General features: G+C 36.8%; 1 pseudogene; it reads left to right on the top strand.

Annotated features, from left to right (window-relative positions):
• The window catches only part of LOC103275105, a 24,913-nt pseudogene extending 3,854 nt beyond the window's left edge, over window positions 1–21,059 (top strand).
• Window positions 21,060–21,365: the final 306 nt, after the last annotated feature.

Raw genomic sequence — 21,365 nt, 5'->3', positions numbered from 1 at the left:
GGCCGAGGCTGCGGTGGCCGGGAGCGGCCACTGCACTCCAGTCTGGGCGACAGAGTGAGACTCCAACTCAAAAAAAACAAACAAGCAAACAAGAGTACTGTTTAGTGGCATTAAATAAATTCACATTGTTGTGCAACCATGTCCACCATCCATCTTCAGAATCTTTTCATCCTCAACAAAAACTTTGTGCCCGTTTAACAAATATCACTCATTCACCTATCCCTCACCACCATTTGCATCCTGTTTCTATGAATTTGACTACTATTTCATTGAATAATGGTTAGCACTCTGGATTCTGAATCTGACTACCATAAGAACTTCATATAAGTAGAATTATACAGTATTTGTCCTTTTCTGGCTGACTTATTTCAATTTGCATAAAGTCTTCAAGGTTGATCAATGTTGAGCATGTGTCAAAACCCTCTTTTTAGGACTGAATAATTTTATGTGTATAGCCAATTTGTTTATCCATTCATATGTTCATGGACACAAGTTACTTCCATCTTTTGGCTATGTTGAATAATTCTGAGATGAACATTGGTATACAAGGGTCTGTTACAACCCTTCCTTTTATGTATACATCCACAAGTGGAACTACTGTCTCATATGGTCATTCTATATTCAATTTATTAAGAAATTATTATACTATTTTTCATAGTGACTACACCATTTTATGTTCCCACCAGAAATACACATGGGTTCGGATCCTCTACATTTTCACCAACATTTTGTTATTTTCTGTTTGTTTGTTTGTTTTTTATAGTGTCCATTCTAACGGTTGTGAATTACTATCTGAATTGTAGTTTTGAATTTCAATTCACTAATGACTAGTGATGCTGACCATATTTCATGTGCTTACTGGTCATTTGTATATCTTTGGAGAAATGTCTATTTGAGTCCTTCGCTCATTTTTTAAATCTGGTGTTTATGTTGCATTGGAGGAATTTTTCTATACATTCAGGATCTCAATTTCTTATCAGAGACATGTCTAGCAAATATTTCCTTCCATTCCATGTGTTGCCTTTTTACATTATTGTCAGCATCCATTGATATGCAAAAGTTTTTAATATTGATGAAATTCAAGTTATGTATTTTGCTGTTGTTGTTGTTGTTGTCGTAGTCTATGCTTTTGGTGTCATATCCAAGAAATCATTGAGAAATCCAGTGTCATGATTTCCCCTGTTTTCTTCTACGAGTTTTATAGTTTTAGCTCTAACATTTAGAATTTGATCCATTGTGAGTTTTTTATGGAATAAGGTAGCAGTCTTTTTTTGTTGTTTACATATAGATATCGCATTTTCCTAACATTATTTGTTGAACAGACCCTCCTTTCTTCACTGAATGACTATTGCACCCTTACCGAAAGTCATGTAACCACATATGTGAAAATCATTTCTGGGCTTTGTATTCTCTTCCATTGGGCTATATGCCAGTATGTGCCAGTACTACAGTTTTGATTGCCATAGTTTTGTCATCATTTTTAGAACTCAGAAAATGAATATCTCCAATTTTGCTTTGTCTTTTTAAGATTATTTAGGCTATTTGAGGATCTCTTGCAATTTCATGTAAAAATTAGGGTAGAGTTTTCTATTTCTACAGCAATGTCATTTGGAATTTTAATAGGGATTGCACTGAACCTGTCTTATCACTCTTGTACTAGTGGCATCTTAAGAATATTGAGTCTTCCAAGTCATCAACTCAGAAGTCTTTCTAATTATTCTTCTAATCTTCTTTAATTTCTCTCAACATTGCTTTGTAGTATTTGTTACACAATTTTTCACTTAATTTAGTTTATTCATAAGTAGTTTATTATTTTGATACTCTATTAAGCTGATTTTTCTTAATTTCTTTTTTAGATTTTGTTCACTGTTGGTATATAAAAATAAAACTGATTTCTGCATGTTGACTGTGTATGCTGCAACTTTGCTGAACTCATTTATTAATTCTAACAGTTATTTTGTGGAATATTTAAGGTATTCTACATCTAAGATCTTGTCACCTATGTGCAGATCATTTTACTTCTTCCTTGACAGTGTAGATGCCTTCTATTTCCTTCTCTTGCCTAATTCCTCTGGATAGCATTTCCAGTACTATGTTGAACAGAAGTGGCAACAGTGGGCATCCCTGCCTTGTTCCTGATCTTAGGGAGAAAGCTTTCTGCCTTGCATCTTTGAGTAAGATGTTGGCTGTGGGTTTTTCATATATGACAATTATGATGTTGATGTAGTGTTCTTCTATTTCTAATTTAGCAATTGTTTTTATCATAAAAGGGAACTGAATTTTTTATGCACTAGATATTCTACTTTCTCTATTTCTCTGCTTTCAAATGAGATCAACACTGGCTGTGTTTTTAGTATCTTTCTTAAATTTGATTATGCTAGCTTTTATCTCATCTTCTAGAATCCCCTCCTTTTGTAATTCCAACCCATCTCATCTTCACTTCACTCACTTTCAGGCTTCTCTTTGGGCTCCAAGTGCAGTCTCACACCAAGGGAATCTGGACGTGGTGTGTGCCTCCTCCCAAAAAATCAAAGCACACCCTAGTTCTTCTTGACACTAAAGGTCTGGGAAATGCAGAGATGGTGAAAAAGGATAATTTAATTTTGGAATAAGCCCTATGTGTCTGGGTATTCTGTATGCTATTTAGGTTTTTTTTCCTTAAATAAGAGCTCACAGTCAACTACAGTATGTTTTTTTCTTTTATTTTTCTTTTCTTTTATTTTTTTTTGAGTTGGAGTCTCACTCTGTCACCCAGACTGGAGTGCAGTAGCCTCAACCTGCTGGGGCTCCAGCAATCCTTCCGCCTCAGCCTTCCAAGTAGCTGGAATTACAGGCGTGCGCTACCATGCCCAGCTAATTGTTTTTATTTATTGTAGAGATGAGGTCTCACCAAGTTGCCAAGGCAGGTCTCAAACCTGCGGGCTCAGGCAATCTACTCACCTCAGCCTCCCAAGGGGCGGGATTACAGGCTGAGCCACCGATTCTCTTTGCATATAATGAAGCCAAGTTTAGCAATCAAAGGTTGCTAAAGACAGAATCTTAGGTGAGCTTCTGATGATCAATAGTATATAAGCTACTAACCGGAGGCTGCAATTTATAGGAGCTCAAATGTGCAAAAATAGCACAGAGTCGATGTCTTGAGCCTTATCCTGCAGAGAACTTTAGTTAAGGATTTGAAGCTCTATGACTATGTTTAAATTTAAACTCTATAACTAATTTAATGGCCTTAGCAAATTATTTGATTTATTTTAGCTGCAACTTACTGATTTGCATAATGGATATAATAAATCTATATTTACCACAGGTATTGTTTCAAATATTTAATAACAAATAATTTGTCATGTGCAGAACAGTTACTCAATAAAACAGCTACTAAGCGTAGGTAAATCTATTCAAAAAAAAGACAAATTTTTAAATTTAAAATGTATTGAAGGCCTTAGAGTGCCCACCAATCTTGACTGTTTTCTCCAATTTTCAGGAACAATTATAAGAGGTCCAGTGGGAATCAGCACAACCTAAAAAATACTATTCGAATATTATTCAATGTCTAAGATTTGACAACTATTTTCGTTTGGATTTGGGTTTCTTTTGTACATCATTTGTCTAAAAAATGAGAATTAAATAGGTATAGCTTACCACTGCTGATTTAAAAACATACTGCTGTCCCAATTGTGTTCTGATTTCCAGGGTGAAAACAAGAATGACTCCTGGATCTTTTCCCTGGTCATCCTCCTGAGCAGCACCTTCATGTAGCATGGGAGCCATCAACCAGCAAGCCATGGACCAGCTGCATCCTTTTGTGACCCAGAACAGCACCAAAGTCACAGGAGACACCTGCATTAATAAGCCAGCTGTTTGACTGTGAATCCTGTGGAGTTTAGCTCAAAAAGAGAAAACATAAAAAAAAAAAAAAAATCACATCCAGGAGAAAGATCCCATGTAGATATTTTAGAGATGCTTAGGTTAAGAACAAAGGCTGGCAACCCCCTCTGGTCCCCTCCCACTGTGAGAGCTTTTCTGTCCTTTCAAAAAATCCTGCTTAAAAAAATGGGAAAAGAACAAAGGCAAAATGAAAGTTTGGGACTATGTGGAACTAATATGGGAGAAGGGGTTCTGTTCATTTTTCTGCTTTTCCTTAATAAGCTACACAGCTGTGTGACAGAACTGACAGATCGAATCAGAGTAAAATCTTCACCTGATGAGAATGAGGTTGAGAATTCAGCTGAATTTGTGAGCTTCTTCCCAGACTGTGTGGACTCTGTGTGGACTTCTCAAGTTGGAAGCAGATGAACAAGCCCTCTCAGCAGACGAGTATCTGCAGAATTCCCTGAAGTTAAGACAAGGTAACAGAGACCGGGGACTGGAAATCAAGGAGGAAATATATCAGGAATTAACTGCCATTTTGAATAATTGATTCACAGTTTTGTATTTCTACTCACCAGGCTATTCTTTAAGAAATAATTATCATTTAGTATCTGACCTTAAACATTCATTTTTAATTGCATTATTTTCCTGGTTGAAGGACGATTTTTTTCCTTATTTTTATTATGTGTCAACTAAAAATTCCAATTTTTAGTTGACACATAATAACTGTTCATATTTATGGGATACAGAGTGGTATTTCAATAAGTACATACAATGTATAGTGTAATCAGCATACCTATCACCTTAAACATTGATCATTTCTTTGTTTTGTGAACATTCTAAATCCTGTCTTTTAGTTTCTTGAAAATCTACAATAAATTATAGTTAACCATATTTCCCCTACAGTGCTGCAGAACACTAGAACTCATTCTTCATATCTATCTGCAACCTTGCATCAGTTAACCAGCATCCTCCATATTCTGCTATCCTTCTCAGTCTCTAATACCCATAATTCTGCTCTCTACTTCTATGAACTCAATTTTTTTTAGCTCCCACATATGTGTGAGAATATGTGGCATGCATTGTTTGTCTTATTTTGCTTAAAATAGTGTCCTTCAGGCTCATGCATGGTACCTTGAATAATGGGGTTTTATTCTTTTTTTAATAGATGAATAGTATACCACATTTTCTTTATTGATTCATCTGCTGATGGACATTTCGCTAGATATATTTGCTTTTGTGAATATTGCTACAATGAACATGAAGATGTTGGTATCCCTTTGTTATGCTGATTTCCTTATCCTTTGGATAAATATCCAGTAGTAGTATTGCTAGATCATTGGTAGTTCTATTTTTGAGAAATCTTCATACTGTTTTCCATAATGACTGTACTAATTTACATTCCCAGCAACAATGTATGAGAGCTCCCTTTTCTCTGCATCTTTACCAGCATCAGTTATTTTTTTTTCTTTTTGATATTAGCCATTCTAGCTCGGGTGAGATGGTATCTCATTAAGGTTGTTTGTCTATCTGTTTGTTGCATTCTCAATGACAGTGATGTTGACTATGTTTTCATATATGTGTTGGCCAATTGTATGTCTTCTTTTGAACAATGTTTGTTCAGTTTTTTGCCCATTTTTTAATGGATTTGATTTTTCTTGTTGAGTTTTTTCAGCTTCTTGTATAATCTGAATATTATTAATAGTCCCATGTCAGATAAATAGTTTTCAAATAATTTCATCCATTCCATAGATTGTCTCTTTACTTTGTTGATTGATTCCTTTCTATACAGAAGCTTCTTAGTTTATTATAGTTGCATTTGCCTATTCATATTCCCTGGGCTTTCGACGTTTTAGCAATACAATATTTACTTACACCGATGTCCTGAAGTATTTCCTTGTTTTCTTTTAGTAGTTTTATAATTTCAAGTCTTATGTTTTCATCTTTAATACACTTTCAGTTGATTTTTTGTATGGTAAGAGAATTTCAGGTTCATTTTCTGCATATGAATATCTAGTTTTCACAGCACAATTTATTGAAGAGGGTGTCCTTTTCCCAATGGGTGTCACTGATGCTTTTATAAAAAATCAATTGACTATAGATATGTGGCTTTATTTCTGTTTTTCATTGTGTTTAATTGATCTTCATGTCTACTTTTATACCAGTACCATGCTGTTTTGGTTAGGATACACTAGTAGTATGATGTGATGCCAGATAATGTGATAATGTGATGCTTTCAGCCCTTCCCCCTGCCCCTTAGGATTTCTTTGATTATTTGGGATTTCATTGTTATTGTTGTTGTTCCATATGAATTTTAGGGGTTTTTTTTCTGTTTATGTGAAGAATTTCATTGACATTTGATGGGAATTGCATTGATTCTATAGGTTGCTTTGGGTAATATGGTCATTTTAACAATATTAATTCTTCTGATCAATGAGCATGGGATGTCTTTCCGTTTGTTCATGTCTTATTCGATTTCTTTTATCAGTGTTTTATAGGTTTTTAAAGAGGTTTTTGTCTCATCAGTTAAATTTATTAGTATGTATTTTATTTTTGTGTATAGCTATATCATAAATGAGATTACTTTCTTGATTTCTTTATCAGTTCTTTACTGGTGTATACAAAAACAATTGATTTTCGTATCCTAAAAATTTACTGAATTTGTTTATCAGTGCTAAGATTTTTTTGGTGGAGTCTGGGTTTTTCTATATATAAGATCACATCATCTGCAAAGATAGATCATTTTACTTTCTTCTTTTCAATTTAGATGTCTTTTGTCTCTTCTTCTTGCCTAATTACCCTGGCTAAAACTTCCAGTACTATGTTGAATAAGAATGGTAAAAGGTGGCATTCTTAGCTTATTCCAGATCTTAGAGAAAAGGCTTTCAATTTATTCCCATTCAGTATGACACTAGCTGTGGGTTTGTCTTATGTGGCCTTTGTTATGTTGATGCATAATTTGTTGAGCTAATGTTGTCATGAATGGATGTTGAATTTTTATCAAATGCTTTTTCTGAGACTATACAGATAATCATATGCTTTTTGTCCTTTCTTCTGTTGATGTATTGATCAGATTTACTGATTTGGATATGTTCAGCTATTTTTCCATTCATGGGATAAATTCCACTTGATCATGTTGTATTATTGTTTATGTGTTTTTGGATTAGGTTTGCTAGTTATTTGTTGAGGATTTTTGCATTTACATTCATCAGGGATATTGGCCTATAGTTTTCTTTTTTTGTTGTGTCTTTTCCTGGCTTTGCTATCAGGGCAATAAAGGCCTTGTAGACTGACTTAGAATTTTTTCCCCTTCATCTTTTTTAGAATAGTTTGATAAGAATTGATGCTATTTCTTTTTTAAAGATTAGTATAATTCAGCAGTAAAGCCATCTGGTCCTGGGCTTTTTTTTCCTGGGAGGCTTTTTATTATGGATTGAATCTTGTTACTCATCAGTCTGTTTGGATTTTCTGTTTCTTCCTGGTTCTATCTTGGTAGGTTGTATGTCCAGGAATTTATACCTATGCTCTAAAGTTTCCAATTTGTTAGCATATGGTTGCTCATAATAGTTTCCAATGATCATTTGTATGTTTTTGGCATCAGCTATATTGTCTCCTTTTTAATCTCTAATTTTATGTATTTGGATCTCTCTTTTTTTTTTCTTAGTCTAGCTCATAATTTATTAATTTTGTTAATCTTTTCAACAAAACAAATTTTCACCTTTTAAATTTTTTGGTTTTTTTAGTGTCTATTTCATTTAGTTCTACTCTAATCTTTATTATTATTTTTTCCCCTTCTATTTATTTTGGACTCAGTTTGCTCTTTCTTTTCTAGTTCCTTGAGGTACTTCATTAGATTGTTTCTTAAAATTGTTCTACTTTTTTTGATTTAAGCATATTTTGCCATCAACTTCCTTCTTAGCACTGATTTTGCTGTATCCCATAGGTTTATCATGTTGCATTTCCATTTTTGTTTAAGAAATTGTTAAATTTCCTTTTTAATTATTTTTTATTGACATAATGGTCATTTAGGAACATGGTGTTTAGTTCTCAGTATTTGTATAGTTTTAAAAGTTCCTCTTGTTATTGATTTCTAGCTTTATTTCATAATACATGGCATAATTTCAATTTTTTAAATTTCTTGAGACTTGTTTTATAGCCTAACATAGAGCCCATCCTGGAGACTGTTCCAGGCGCTGATGAGAAGAATTTATACCCTACAGCTTTTGGATGTTATGCTCTACAAATATCTTAGGTCCATTTAATCTATAGCGCAGACTAGGACCAATGTTTCTGTGTTGATCTGCCCAGTGCTGAAAGTGGGATGTTGAAGTCTTCACTATTATTGTGTTGAGGTCTGTCTCTCAAATTAAGTCTAATAATATTTGCTTCATATATCTGAATGCTCTGGTGTTGGATGCATATATCTTTTCAATCATCATTTTGTGTAGTTATTCCAGCACACTTTGGGGTTTGTTTATGCGTGGAATATTTTTTTCTACCCCTTCATTTTTGGTCTATATGTCTTTACAGGTAAAATAAGTTTCTTGTAGGGAGCATATATTTAGGACTTTTTAAAAAAATTCACTCAGTCAGTCTATATCTTTTGATGGGGGGTTTCAAACTGTGTTCATACAAGGTTGTTACTGGTAGGTGAGGATCTATACCTGTCATTTTGTTAATTGTTTTCTGATTGTTTTGTATATCCTTAGTTTTTTTCCTTCCTCTTTTACTGTTTACCTTTACAATTGGGTAGAGCTTTTTGTAGTGATAATCTTTGATCCATTCTCTTTCACCCCTGTGTATCTGTTCTACCAATAAGTTTTACACTTTTGTGTGTTTTCTTTCTTTCTTTCTAATTGTAGAGACAAGGTATCACCAAGTTGCCCATGCAATCCTCTCGTCTTGACCTTCCAAAGTGCTGGGATTGGAGGCTGAGCCACCGAGCCTGGCCACTTTTGTGTGTTTTCATAATGATAGATATTGACCTCAGGTGGGCTGGTCCTTAGCCTCCAGTGATGAAGTGGAGGGTCTGAGCAGGCCAGTCCTCAGTCACCTCGGTAGCCTGCTCAGGCAAGGGAAGTGAATTCCAGGTTGAGTGAATGTTCTTCATGCCTCTGGGAGCATGCATGATGCTGGTAGAAGCAGTAATGATGGTGACCAGCCCTCGGCTCCTGGGTGCCACGTGCAGCCACCTGAACAGGTGGCAGTGGGTTAGGCAGGACAGTACCTACACCTCCAGATGGTATGTGCAGGTGAGTGATGGTGGCAGCAGGCTGGGTGGTTTGGACCTTGGGCCATCAAAAAACACACACAATCATCAGTGGCATCAGGCAGAACAGGCCCAACCCCAGTCCCCTGGATGCTGCATGCAACGTTATGTGAGGCAAGCTTGCCCTCAGGCTCCCTGATGGCAAGCACACGGGTTTCCACAGTGGTGGGAAGGACAGGCCTGTCTTCAGGCTCCTGGATGGCTTGCACAGGCACTGGTGCTGGCAGACAGAACAGACCCATTTCTAGGCACCTGAGAGTGAGTGTTAGTATATCAGTGGCAAGCAGGGCAGACCTGTCTTCAGACCTCCAGACTACATACATGTGAAACAGTGTTAGTGACAGAATTAGGGGAAGGGAATCTGTTCTCAGGCTCCCAGAGGGCTCACACAGGTGCACTCCAGCACCATGGCTAGAGGGGATGAGGCTGCCTTTGGTGGCAGTGGGTTCAAGCAGTTGGTTGTCAGACTCTGGGAAGCATGTGCTTCGACCACCTTTGTCTTGGGGACAACTTCCCTGATGTACTGAACAACCTGTTCCCTTGAGTGTAGGATGCTTGTGGGCTAGAGTGCTGGGGACATAGCTGCTCTTCTAGGCCAGCTGACATCATACCACTGCAGACTTTTGAGTATAATTTGGGGAGGGAGGCTCAGCAGGACTCTGTATCTCCATTTTCTCTTAATTTTAATTAATGTGTATTTACATTTGAGTAACCACACGTGAGTCTATTGGCTACTGAACCTGGCAATGTAAATCCAGCTTACTAGGACGATATTAAGGATAGAGCTAGACTGGGTACGATGGCTCAAGTTTATAATCCCAACATTTTGGGAGGCCAAGGCGAAAGGATTGCCTGATTCAGGGGTTTGAGACCAGACTGGGCAACTTGATGAGACCTCATCTCTACAATAAATCAAAAAATTAGCCAGGTGTGGTGGCGAACACCTATAGTTCCAGCTACTGGGAAGGCTGAGCCAAAAGGATCTCCTGAGCCCAGCAGGTCAAGGCTGTGGTGGCCATGAGTGTGCCACTGCACTCCAACCTAAGTGACACAGTGAGACTCCGACTCAAAAAAAGGAAAAAAAGGATATCACTTCCTCACTTTGGTCTTCACTGTCTTTCCCACTCAAAAGATTTCACTAACGCTAAGCATTAGATATTTCTCAAAATAGTTAGAATCTAACAAGTACTAACAGTAAACCCTGTATATCTTAAAGCTGAAACTAAGTGCATGTTTTTCCATTCTCTCTTAGGCCTCTTAACAATGGGTGGAAGTAAGTGGAAGAGGAATTAAGGAATATGATGATGCAGAGGCTTTTTGGCCAAGGGATAGCATTTAGTCTGATAGGTGCTGGGTTCTCAATATAGTACCGTGCTTCAGGTTCTTGGGTCTAGGGTAGTGAATGGGACCAGTGTGAACTCCTTCTTTGAACAAAGCAGTCATGTGTACTCCAGGTGGCTGCTACTTATACTAGGCTCCAGAGGGTCTCCTGTGTCTTGGACGGCAGGAGTCTATAGAGAGAATATGGATTGCCAGGGGTCTCTCACTGACCTTTTCCCCAGATGGGGAGGTCCCCTGGCTTCAAGTCAATCCTGTTCAGGGTTACTGCTTTGCTTCCCTCTTCTTCTTGCCTCATAGGGTCCTTGTTACTTCCCTGTTGAATTCCAGTGTTCTCTCTCAGATGCTCTCTTCAACGTGTGGTTATTTACTCATAACTGTGCTTCTTTGTAAGGAGGTGGGTGATTGACATGTCTAATCAGTCATCTTCCACACTCAAGGTTCATTTCCACTTCCTTTTCCCTGTACTATTAAAAGGTTGCTTTTATCTCCCTGCTTAGGTTGTGTGAAGTTGCCCATAGCTAAAGGATATGAAGCAGAACATTTATTTAAAAGATGTTAAATGTCACATTAACACTCTACTAGATATAACCCCCTTTTATTTTTATCCAGGTGATGATTAAAGAGATGAAACTTATAACCTGCCTCGACTCTGTATCTGAAAGTTCTTTCCAAATAAGAAATGCTTTGTCTTCTACCCGCCTACTGATTGGAAAAAGTTTGACCAACCTTGAGACAACTACATGATGGTGATTCTGGATTCTGATTTTGTAAAACAAGTGGAACAATTCTGTTCTCATATCTTCAGCTGTTCTAAGATTAAAACACTTCCAGGAGGCATCAGGGTCAATGAACCTCGTGAGTCCTCTTCCACGTACTTCTACCCATGGTTAAGAAAACTAAAAGAGAATAGAATAACATGCACTTAGTTTCAGCTTTAAGACATGCAGGGTTTACTGCTAGTACTTGTTAAATTCTAACCATTTTGACAAATATATAATGCTTAACATTAGTCAACTCTTTGAGTGGGAAAGATAGTGAAGGCCAAAGCAAGGAAGCTCTATCCTTAATATCATCCTAGTAAGCTGGATTTACATTGCCAAGTTCAGTAGCCAATAGACACATGTGTGGCTACTCAAATTTAAATACAAATTAATTAAAATTAAGAGAAAATAAAAATTCAGATCACACAACATTATTTCAAAAACTCAAGAGCAACATATAATTAGTAACTTCTGTAGTGAACAGCACAGACAGAGAACATTTTATGTATCTTAGAAAGTATTACTGAGCAGCACTGAATTACAATGAATGAAATGAAGGACTCCTTCCAATTAAAATAGCACTCTTTATTTCACATATATTGATCAAAGGCTGACCATGGGACATAATACAGAGGACTGATGACACAGACATAAATGAGTGAGGTATGGCTTCTGTCCAAATGATGTTTGGGGCTCAAGTAGATACAAGCATCCAATAAACACAGGCTTCCTTTATATAGTACAGGAATTCTCTCTTTTTTTTTCTTTTACTTTTTGTATCTTGAAAATGTGGGGTACAATTAAGGGTTAGATATATTCATTCATTATGTGGGTACCCTTGTTGATGAGGTGTACTCCCCTTTCCCCAGGCAGACTCCCATTACTGCCAATCCCGCTTCTCTGCTCCCCTTCTGGCAGTTTTCCACTACTGCCAATCCTTTTCTTATAGTATTACAGTAATTGTTCAAGGTCCACTTATGAGTTCTTTGTTTCTGTGAAAGATCACTCAGTATTATAGACTCTAAGTTCATTCACGTTGTTGTGAAGTACATGATTTTTTTCTTCTTTATGGCTGTGTAATATTCCATTGTGTATATGTACCACGTTTTTAAAATCCAGTCCTCTTTTGATGGGCAACATGGTTGGTTCCACGTTCTTGCTACTATGAATAATGCTGTGATAAACATACATATACAGGCATTTTTTTATAGAGTGATTTGAGTCCTTACAGGTGTATTCCCAGTAGGGGGCTGCAGGATCACATAGAAAGTTGGGTTTTAGATCTTTCAGGAATTATCATACTGTTTTCCATAGAGGCTGTACTGGTTCACACTCCCACCAACAGTGTCGAAGGGTTCCCTTTTCACTGCATCCACTCCAGCATCTGTAGGACAGGGATTCTCAACCTTTGGTGTGCATAAATATCACCTGTGTATATTATCAAGAAGAAAGTTCTGTTTCAGTAGGTCTGAAGCAAGGCCTGGAAATCTGTATTTGTATTAAGCTTCCCAGTGACGCTCATGACACTGATGAGGAATATAGCTGATAATAGAAATGCTCAGAATTATGCAGGATAGAGACTTTTCCTCACTCAACCTACCACAAAGGACATACTTTGTTCTCTATTGTAGATCTAGAGAAACTGGTGCTGACCTGTGCCAATGCCATCAGCAGTGGGGATTTGCCCTGCATGGAGAGTGCAGTCCTGGCCTTGGCCCAGATAGAAAACTTGGCCTCAGTACAAAAGATCATTGTTCACCATGACCAGCAGATGGGCTGGAAGGTGCAGCTGCCCACGGAAACCCTCCAGGAACTGTTAGATCTGCACAGGGCCTGTGAGAGAGAGGCCACTGAAATCTTCATTGAGAGCTTCTTCAAAGATGTAGACCATCTATTTCAAAAGGAGTTAGTGGTAATTTTTCTCTCAAGTTTATGTGGATTAGTATGCTGGAGGTAAAGTGCTACTAAGAAAGAAATTAGTATTTATTTTGGTAGAAGTAATTTTTACTAGCTTTTAAAATGGTGACAATTACATATTTTTTAATCACAATCTTCAGAAGTAACAATTTTATTTTTACAGATTCAAAGTTTTAAGACATTTTTGTTTCACCAGCAAACAATTAGTCTTCCCTTTAAGTGCGTACAACTGACAATCAAACTACATGTCCACTGTTATCAGATTGATTTTCTATCATATTAAACAAAAGGAATGAAATTTCTAGTCTTAGTTCTCTTCAGCAGGCTTATTATGCTTTACCATATTTATTCTATTCATGGCAAAAATCAGTCCCGTTGGAAAAGCAGAAGTTTACAAGTACAAGTTTGGCATAGAGCTCAAAATTTCTGTTCTGAGTATCTCACATTAAGAGAAAAGGACTTCAGAAAATGATTCAAGCCAAGAGATAAGACATAGTTTCCCTTAGTCACCTATAAGTTTTGGGGGAGAGAGAGTTTTTTCAGAAGCATTTTCAGAAATTCTGAAGCCTTGGTAGCATCTTTTCCCATTTATACTTTTTATTTCCTATTTTTACACTGAAGTCTCAGCTAGAAAAAAGGTGGAATGACTTTTGCAAAAAGAATCAGAGAGCATCATCAGACCGTTGCTGGGTTTTACTTCAGGATATTTTCAGTCCTCTAGAAAAAGATGTGAACCACGGGATTTATTCAACATCAAGGGGCTATCGTCTCTATATTCAGAGACAAAATCTGAAGGAAAAGTAGCTTAAGGAACCGAGGAAGGGAATACAGGGAACCAAGGTTTATCGGTGTATTCTGAGAAGCTACTGAAATGCCTCTTTCAAATACCAATATGACCAAGGGTATTTTCACAGACCTGTGACTTTTTGTCTCCATGGCATTCATTATTTTATTCAGTAAAAAGGTATAGGGAGTTGTTTGTGCCAGATATAGCCTAGATTACATGAAAGAAGTGCACTCAGCTAACATTTGAGTAATAAATTAGATTTTAGGATTCATCATTAAGGTGACATATGTGCAGATGGACATATGATGTTTTCAAGGACAGAAGCCACTGATAGTTCCTTAAGCAAAGATATTTGTTTATAAGTTTGGGTTTCAAATTGGCTTTAAGGAGAGATGGATCTAAGAGTCCCAACAATGCAATCCTCTCTTTCCCTGTTATATGCTCTCTTACCCCCATACTTTTCTCCCTCCCTCTCCATCTCTTTGACCTGCTTTCTTCATGATGGTTTCATTTTCCAGCAAGCTCCACCCATATGGGACCTCAGTATTAATAACTCCAATCTTAGAGCCCATAATTTAAAATAATACAGTCTCTCTTTTCCCCAATATCTATATTATCCTTTTAAAAAGCCTCTTTGCTAGGTAAGAAGCTCTGGTTGGCAAGTTCAAAGCATGTGCCTACCCCATGTGATAGGGAATCTTGACCACCAGTCCCATCACACCCAAGAGGAATGATGCTTACAAGAAAAGATGGTGGGCAGACAAACAGGAACAAATGTCTATAGCCATTGCCTGCTGCTGAGTCTTTGTTTTCTGTAATCTAAGGCTGAAGAGATTCTACAGACATATTTGAAGTCCAAGGAGTCTATAACTAATACAATTTTAAGGACAGATCAGAATCTCACAGAAAAAGAAAAGGAGATTGAAGGTAGGAAATGACTCAAAAGACTAGATAGTTATAAAAGGTCTTAAAAGTTTAAATGTTTTTCTGAGTAAAACTGATTATTAATCTAGAGCAAAACCAATAAAAATCATTGTAGCTTTTGAAGTCGTTTCTGAGTCTGGCATATGCAGCCACTGACATTATAGTTACCCACAAACAAAATGATCCCAGAAAACTTCTTCTGTCAAATAGCAACAACAACAAGTAAGTGTGGAAGGAAGAAAACTATGTCTCAATCAGCTTGAGCTTTTATAATAGAATACCATAGACAGGTGACTTCAAAAAACAACCACCAAAACTTGTATCTCACAGTTTTCCAGGCTAGAAGTCTGAGATCAGGGTGCCAGCATGGTCAGGCTTTTTGTGAGGGCCCTCTTCCTGGTTTACAGATGGCTGCATCCTCACGTGGTGCAAAGAGCTCTGGTCTCTGCGAGAGCTCAAGTACTTATAAGAACACTAATCCCAATATGGGAGCTCTACCCTCAAGATCGCATATAAATCTAATTACCCCACCAAAGCCCCACCTTCTAATGCCATTACGTTAGGAAACAGGGCTTCAACATATGAATTGGAGGGGACATTTAGCCCATCACACACTGTAAACCAACATAACTTCTTTTTCTTTTCCTTCTTAGTGGAATGCAAAAAAGCTGAATCTTCAAAGTTCACCGCAAAACTGTTGGAGGAAGCACAGAAGAGGAATAACCAAATAATGGAGCAGAAAGAAAAGAGTTATCAGGAACATGTGAAACAATCAAATGAGAAGATGGAGAAGGAATGGGCCCAGTTGCTGGCAGAGAAAGAAAGACTGTAGCTATTAAACTTAAGGTATTCAATTGTATTATTTGTTTATTCTTTCATCATTCTGAATAAAAAACAGTGTAGGGGTTAGAACACTATGTAGAAAAAGGAATTGTCTAGCTCATATACTAATACGTTTTTTAAAATTCCCTTATTGTGTTTACCCTTGGTCATTTCTGGTCACTAAAAGTCATCTGCTTGCAGAATAAAGCTGCATGAAATCCACTCTGTTAAATCACTACTAAACGATAGCGATTTACTGCCGGGGTCTTTACAGAGATTCCGTGATTGAATTTTTGTCTGATGGGATAGAAGCTATTTTATCTTCATTTCAAAAATGAGGAAATTATAATTTAATGAGTTATAAGTAAGTTTTCCAGGTCATGGTTCACAGAAATGTGTCTGGCCTGTGCATACAGAGGGTTTTTTTTTGGGGGGGGGGGCGCATATCTTATTTGATTTTATCTCTGGAAAGACCTTAATAAGTAGAAAGACACATAACCACTTAGCACATAGCTTAAGCGTCCAGGTTTATCCAAGGATTTGCATGTGCCTTAGGATGATGTTGGAGTTTTGAGAACATATGGTGAGACTAGGAGTTAACAAAGTCTTTGAGCACAGTTGAGCATCACTTTTTCCAGGGGTCAACTTTATTTTGGTAACTTTCTGTTCCTCAAGCCCTAATCAAAGTCTATGTTGAGCCTGAATGCCATTCCAGAAATGTCCTATGGGTTATAGAAATCCCTGATCTCCTCAGGTTAGTATTTTTCATGCTGATCCCACTGATATTTTGGAGGCTTGTATAAAATACCCTGATTACAGAGCTCCTATGATTCTGATTCAGATGTTCATGTAGTAAACTTTCCTTTGGATTTCAAACATTCTTCTGGAATACATATATAACAAAGTTCACATTATATAAGTGAAAGGTGAAACAAACAAAAACCTGGCAATTTAAATTGAATAACTGTGTTTGCTGTGGAATCACAAATCCCAGGATGGAATTATAGGGCAAAAATATTATTATACATAGGAAGAAGCTATTCTTAACATACAGAAAAACAAATAAAAATTTGTAAAGAGAGAGCTTTAATGGGACTTAAGGAGGACAGAATTTAAGAAAGAATGCTATGACTTGAGGAATTATTGGAAGTGCTAAAAGAAGTATTAATTTGAAAATTTTTAACAAATTTTGTATGGCATTTTATTATGTGCCAGGTTCAATGTTTATTTACCTTTTAGGAACATAAATGGCTACTACAAGAGGGATTCAGAGAAGAGAACTGAAAACTTCAGGAAGAAATCCAGAATGTGGAGAGGAGATATAAAGAAACAAGTATTACCATCTATTTAATAACTATAATATAAAAATTCAAAAAACTGAGGTTTCTTCTCTTATACCCTTTTATCAGGATACAAGTTCAATGACCAACTTTAGAAAATCAGACAACTGCTACTACTCTAAACTTAAAATCAAGACACCTGCAATTTCACTGAATCACAAAGTTTGCAAAGATGTGACTCACTTGTGAAGGCAATCAGCTATCAACTAAAGCTACTCATTTTCTGTTTATTTGTGCTACTAAAGGCTAATATTATCTTTTATTGGATCATATATTTGAAATAATATACTTTTTTAAAAAAAAGAAAGGATTTATTGAAAGGACAGAGAAACTCCCACAGTGGGAGGGGACCTAAGGTGGTTGCCCAATACGCATTTTTTGCTAGAGGTATAAACTGTATAATTGAGATGAATTCTACTTCGTCTATACCATATTTCTAGACCCTTCAACTCCATGCTTTTACTCAAGGGTTTCCATGTGTCCTGGGATGATGCTGGAGTTTTGAGGACATATGTCAGTAAGTTAGATTGGGAGTTAACAAAGTCTTTGGGCATAGTTAAGCATTACTCCTGCTGGTGTTCAATAGGTCATGTGCCTGCTACCTTTTGAAGGAAGTCCTCCTCAGCAGCTAATGTAAGAGCACTTAACCAAGCTTCAGGATTAAACGCTGGCTGTATGATGCGTGGTATGTTAGAAAAAGTGGGGCACTTGGAAGGTGAATGCAGAAAGAGCTCATATCTGGAGAAATAAATATATAAGTAAGGCTCAACTATTTCTGTTTATGTCTTTTGGGTAATTAGTGCCTATCCTCAGTCCTAGATCATCTCAGATCTTTATTTATTTATTTATTTTGAGTTGGAGTCTCACTCTATCACCTAGGCTGGAGTACAGTGGCATGCTCACAGCCACCGCAGCCTTGACCTGGTGGGCTCAGGCAATCCTTCAGCCTCAGCCTTCCAAGTAGCCGGAACTACAGGCATGCACCATCATACCTGGCTAGTTTTTTGATATATTGAAGAGATGAGGTCTCGCCAAGTGTCTCGCCAAGTTGCCCAGGCGGGTCTTGAACCTGTGTGCTCGATCAATCCTCTCATCTCAACCTCCTAAAGTGCTGGGATTATAGGTGTGAGCCACCGCGTCTGGCCCATCTCAGATATTTAAACTAGAGCAAGAACAGCCAAGATGTGTCTTTAATCCCAGAGTCATCTCTGAGTGAGGCATAACATGTCAGAGGCATGATAGTTACCAAAAAGAATATATTGAAACAGAGGATTTCCTCTATCAAGTAACAATATAACAAATCAGTGTTTGAGAAAGAAGGAGGCAACACAGTAATCATATATATACATTTTTTTCTTTTTCTCATAAGTGGAACATTTAAAAGCTGAATCTGCACAGAGGGTAGCGAGAATGATGGAAGAAATGCAATGGAAGTATGAACAGATGATAGAACAAAAAGAAAAGAATCATAAGAAACATGTGAGACAAATGACTGAGAAGATGGAGAGAGATACAGCTCAACTGAGGGCAGAGAAAATACAATACCTCAATCTTAAACTTCAGGTATTTGATTGTATCATCTCATTTTTTTCAACTAACGGCCAGGGATCAAAGACACTGATAACAAGTTAGCATACTTCGTGGACCAGATAAAGGACCTTCATAATCAGACACTATGCTGCAGATTTCATTCCCTTCACATTTCTATCAGTGCCAGTCTTTGGTCTCTTCATGTTTCTATCAACACAACAAACTATGCTCCATAGATGATGCATTATTACATCACTCAATATACAGGAGTGAATAATTGCCAAGTCTTACTTGAAGTGATTTATTTATATGCATTACATATTCACATCATCATCTAATGGCATAAGAACCATTCTACTGTCTTTTTTCAAATAAGAATATTATAATTTAAGGAGAGATAAGAAATTGTCCTGTGTCCTATCTTATGAAAAAAAAAAATCCAGCTTGTCATTTCTACCTACGGAATCCATAATGACTTTTTTTTTTGGACATATCTGTTATGACTTTACCTCTATGATTACCCTGAGGAGTAGGAAGACTTTCTAATTATCTAGTCACTTAAGCACATTGGTTAAGTGCCCAGGTTGCTAGTACCTCCCTGTTCTCTGGACCTTACTCCAAATCAATGAATAGTCTGAGCCAGAAACGCACTCTGGACTCCTGTAGTCCTGATCCTCTCAAAAAATTTTTCTTACCACTCACCAAAATGTGCAGGCTTCTGATGAGTTTCATGATCAGATATTTCTGTTGCTTCTCAACATCATATAGAAATCTTAGAAATCCCCACAGGCCACTATTCTGGAATATATATATATACATATATATATGCATATATATATATATACACACACACACACACACACACACACACACAAACACATATGCATACATATACATATACACACACGTATATATGTATATATAGTCACATTATATGTACATTATACTATATATATTAATATACTGTATATAAATATGTAGACATAGATTCCTATATATATTATTTATATAAAACTACATTATATAGGGTGATAGTTGAAGGGAAGAAAAAGTATAACAATTATACACAATTATTGTGTTAAATTTTGGTTCAATGGTCCTAGGGAAGAATTCTAAATCAGCAATATTTTACAGACTATATGAAAAAAATATGTGTAAAGATAGAGAAGTCTTAGAAAAAATGAATAGCAAGTAACATAATGAAAGTTAAAGGAGTAGGACATTCAATAACTAGTATCAAAATATATTAAGTGAATAACTTATGGAATGAAAGGGAAACTTATTTGGTAATTATTGACAATTTTGTGAATTTATTTTTTACCAAGCCCCTCTTTAGGAACAAGAACTATTTTTCAAGGAGGAAATCACAGAAGAGAGAAGAAAATGCCAGCAAGAAATCCAGGATTTAGAGATGAGAAACAGAGAAATTAGCCAGTCATGTAGTATAATCTTAAAATACTAGATAAAAGTTTTCCTATTGCACAGCCTGCCTCCAGGGCACAAGTGAAATGATCAATTTCCAAGCTTCAAACAATTGCCATTGGGCCTTACTCCAAATCAATGAATAGTCTGAGCCAGAACTTAAAATCATGATGGCTGCACTTACATCAATGCATAAATTTTACAAAAATGAGGTTGAATTGGGAAGAAATGAGTTACCTACTAAGGCTATTCATTTCATGCTTATCTATAGTATTAATGATTCAAATAATTTTAACTGGATACTGTTTATCAATGATGCATATTTTCCCTAGAGAGATTATAACATGTAATTAGTAAGCATTTTACAACAGAGAGGTATCAGGTGGGTGCTGTTTAGAGCAGACTTTTTCTTCCCCATCCACACCATACTTCTAAACACTCTCAGCCCCCATGCTCTTATTTAAGAGTTTCCTTGTGCTCTGGGATGGAACATGAATGTTGTGAACAGTAAACAAAGATTTTGCTCACAGCTGAGCATCACTCCTAAGTGGTGAATAAATTCTGTTTCTTACCCATGACTGTTTAGGACAATTGGCCTAGCTTCAGTGTGTAGAGACTGTACGATTCACAAAACAGTGGGAATTTCATGGAATTTGGGCACTGATGGTACTCCTAGAATATGCAAAGAAAAGGTTCTTTACAATGGGGAACGGATGTGCAATTCAAAGCTCAAACTGCTCTACTAATTAAAACTCACTGAGTAATTACTGCCCTCCCCTCAGCCCTGGATCACCTCAGATCTTTATTAAACTAGATCAAGAACAGAAAAAACATGTCTTTATTCCTGAAGTCATGTCCCAGTGTGGCAAATTATGATTAGCTCCCCCCAAAATTGTCGAGGGATTTTTCTCTGTCAAATATCAACATAAATAAGTGTTTGAGGGAAAAGTAGGCAACATAGTAATCCTATTTAAATTTGTTTTCTTTTTCATTTCCAGTGGAACATACAAAAGCTGAATCTTCAGAGACTGTGATAAAAATGTTGGAGGAAATGCAAAAGATGAATCAGCAGTTACTGGCAGAGAAAGAAAGGAATTATGAGGAACGTGTGAAACAACTGACTGATAAGATGGAGAGCACTACTGCTCAGTTAAGGGAAGAGCAAGAGAAGAACCTCTCTTGGTAATTTATGGTATTTATTTGTATCATCTCATTTTTCTCATCTAATGGCCAGGAATCAAAGACACTAATTACAGGTCGGCACACTTCTTGCTCCAGACAAAGGGTCTTTGTAGCTAGACACTGTATTACTGATTTCATTTCCTTTATGTTTCTATCAGTGCCAATCTGTGGTTGCTGGTGGCCTTTTATAAGCAGACTATGCTCCA

Source organism: Carlito syrichta, unplaced genomic scaffold (genome assembly GCF_000164805.1).
Source record: "Carlito syrichta isolate Samal-C Ts95f unplaced genomic scaffold, Tarsius_syrichta-2.0.1 Scaffold315315, whole genome shotgun sequence".
NCBI classification, from domain to species: Eukaryota; Metazoa; Chordata; class Mammalia; order Primates; family Tarsiidae; genus Carlito; species Carlito syrichta.
This window is presented reverse-complemented; position numbering and strand designations above follow the sequence as displayed.